We start from the raw sequence: 3405 nt of genomic DNA, 5'->3' as shown, positions 1-3405 counted from the left end.
AGCACCTGTGATTAGACAAGACTCACATCCTACTTCTGCCAGGAAAAGCCTAGTTAACCACACTTGAAATATAAACCTTTCTTCTCTTCTGTATCTATTTTAGCACTTGTCAAGTCACTCTGCGTTGTATCTGGTCCTTGTAACATTTGTCTCTCTTGTGAGATAATAAAATACCCTAAGGTCAGGAGCTCCATCTTATCTATTCATTTTTTAATCTATCAAAGCACTTAATACAGTTCATTGCACATAATGGGAGCTCAATAAATACTTGTGGAGTTGAACAGAATGGAATGGAAGTTAGCTCCAGCCATCAATGATGTTCAGGGCCAGAATGACACCTTCCTCAGAAAGGGTGTGCTGAGGAATGGCCCCCTCCAGCAAAAAGATCACAGATCTTTTTGAGTTCCAAAACAGATCTAGGGCTGGGGATGCTGCTCAGGGAGGACTTGCAGCTTAGCGTATGTGAGGCACTCAGTTAGACCCCCCCCCCCCCAGCATAGCAAACACCACAGCTTCATCGCTCAGCACTGGGGATCCTTAGGTGTTATGTGCTTAATGAACAGGGGCCAAATATGAGTAAGTCGAATATTATCAGCACTCTAAATTTTCACATCTAAAGCCGTGCTGTGAACATGGAGGAATGGGCTTAGGCACAGATACCATGTTGGGATCTGTAACCTCCTAATCTCTGATAACTTCAATTATAACCCATCTGGGTATCCACAGCGACTTAAGCCTGTCTCCTTGAGTGTTGGGAGGTTCTTTTCTTTTTTTTTATTTCTTCTTTATTTTTTAAAATCTCAACAAGCTCCTATTTCTAACGCCAGAGGAAGAGTGTTTTGTCTTACTGCCAAGGTGAGGTTTAGTCCTCTGGATACTTAAAAGTAATGGTTCTGATTCAATGAAGGTTGCTGTATGTCAAGATCTAGGCTAAGATCTTTACTGTTCTGTCTGTTCTGTCTTTGCTAACAGCCCTTGGAGATATCAGGGTGCCTTTTTTTTCCTGTGTTTACCCTTGTTGTCTTCGCTTTTCCTTCTCCGAGAGCATAGAGCTTTCCTTTTAGAGAGTATATTTCTCAGGCAACACACTTTTGGGGTCTGTCCATTCTCAGGATTCTCAATAGAGAACTTTGGGGTGATAAAAAAAAAATGAGGCCAGCTAGGCTCTGTCAGAGCAGTCTAGTTCCTGGACCCAGTGACAAGGGGGAAGGGAGGAACAAGTTGGTCACTTCAGAATACACAAGCCGAACTCCTGAATGCTGTTTGCTTTTGTCTCTAAAACCGTTCACTATTCCCATCAGTTTAATGGTCTATCAAGTCTTGTTCTAATAAATTAAGCTTTTTTTTTTTTCTATCTTTGCTTATAAACTAAAAGCCTTTGCCAGGGGTTCTCAACCTGTCCGTTGCAACCCCTGTTGCATGTGTTGGGGGAGGGTCTAACAACCTTTTCTCCGGGTTGGGGGTCGAATAACAGATATCCTGCAGACCACATAATTTGCATTACGATTCGTAACAGTGGCAACATTGTGGTTATGAAGTAGCAAGAAAAGTAATCTTACAGTTGAGGGTCAGCACAACATGAGGAAGAGTATGAAAGGGTCACAGCATTAGGGAAGCTAAGAACCACGGGTCTTTGAGATGCAGAAGCTGTTTTTGATCCCTCTTGCTATCTGAGCAGGTGTGCAGGCACGTGTTTACAGCAACCCTGTGTTATCTCACCAGAGCTAAACTCTGCTGAAGACCTCACCCAGTTGCAATCAAGGTCTGCCCTAAGGCTTAGATTCCATTCTGAGCTTACCTAGTAACTGGCAAAACCCCATGCCTGCCAATTATAAAATTGAAGTACCCTTCTTCCTTTTGGTCATCACCTGGAGATGTCTGCTCTTACAGCTAGATGATCTCTCCACCCAAGATCTTGCCACACAACCCTGCCTGTGGTTCTTTTCCAGTACCGTTTCTTCTTTTCCAAAACTCTATAAGAGATATCAAGGCAGTCAACAAATATGTCAAGAATCTACATATATACATTGCTATGCCTGATGATAAGACAAAGCCAGAGGTCAACCTCAAGAAGCCCCCTTTGTACCAGAAAACACACCACAAGGGTATTATTATTATACAGGGGATAAGAATGGAGGGGAAAACAGAATGTAGCGTCTCAAATTTTTGTTAAAATGAGACTGAGAGAAATCTAAGAGGAAATGAGAATTTGGCTTTAGAGAAAAGTTGGCAAAATGGCTTCGTGGACCTCTATTCTGAAGGAAATTTCTCTTTACTTTGGCGTTGCTCTTTATAATTGAACACATACATTTTCATAATTAAAATATTGTGATGAGTTACCCCATATCCTGCTTCTTGATTAGTTTAAGACAGAGGTTCTCAATCTGTGGGTCATAACCCATTTGGGGGAATCAAATGACCCTTTCACAGGGGTCACCTAAAACCCACAGAAAACGCAGATATTTACATTATGATTCATAACAGCAACAAAATTTTATGAAGTAGCAGCAAAAATGACTTTATGCTTAGGGGTCATTGCAACGAGAGGAACTGTCTTAAAGGGTTGCAGCATTAGAAATGTGGAGAATCACTGATTTAAGAGAATTTAGAAACCAACTAAAAGAAGCAAAGTTTGGTCATCCTATTGGCAATGAATATTGTGTAATTAAAACAATGTGTTTTCAGTGAGCTGCAATCTGATTGTTATACCAATTTATTGACTACTAATTTTTTTAGAGGATGTATCCTATTTCTACTTGTGGAGTCTGTACTTTCCCTCGGACAAAGGTGGCCAGTAAGGCCAATAGCATGCAGCTCATCAAAGAACAAAACAAAGCAGATTAGATCACAGCAACTGTAATGCATCTGTACCAGACATATGATGTATTAATTCTTAAAAATTTTATATAAACCGGTAAAGCAAATAAAATGATCACAATATTGTTTAAAGTAGTTTTTAAGAGACATGAGTTTTTATAAATAATATTGTCAGATATACAGAACTACTACACTAGCTCAAACTCTCCTTCTATTTATTCAATAATTCAGCAAAGTTTATGAACAATCCCTATATGTAAGGACTAGATTATGTTCCAAGAATAAAGCATTAAATAAGACACACAGCTTCACTCTCCTTAGGATGTAAAATGCAATGGGCTATCATCGCAAAGTGGGCAATTACAGTGTATCACAGAAACTGCATGGGAATATGAAGGAAAAGAATTTTGTTTCATTTCAAGAAACAATGTGAGGTTTTCAAGATGAGACATTTAAGTAGAGGTGTGGAAACAGAATGGAGGATCTGGGCCACTTTGCTCCAACAGCCAAGCAAGAAACTAAGAATTTATCTTGGTTTTCTCCAATAGGCTTCCTGGACCCCCACCCCCACCCCCAGCTCTGAAACCT

The sequence above is a fragment of the Myodes glareolus genome, chromosome 1 (assembly GCF_982192425.1).
Source record: "Myodes glareolus chromosome 1, mMyoGla1.1, whole genome shotgun sequence".
NCBI lineage: Eukaryota > Metazoa > Chordata > Mammalia > Rodentia > Cricetidae > Myodes > Myodes glareolus.
Note: the sequence above shows the minus strand (reverse complement) of the source record.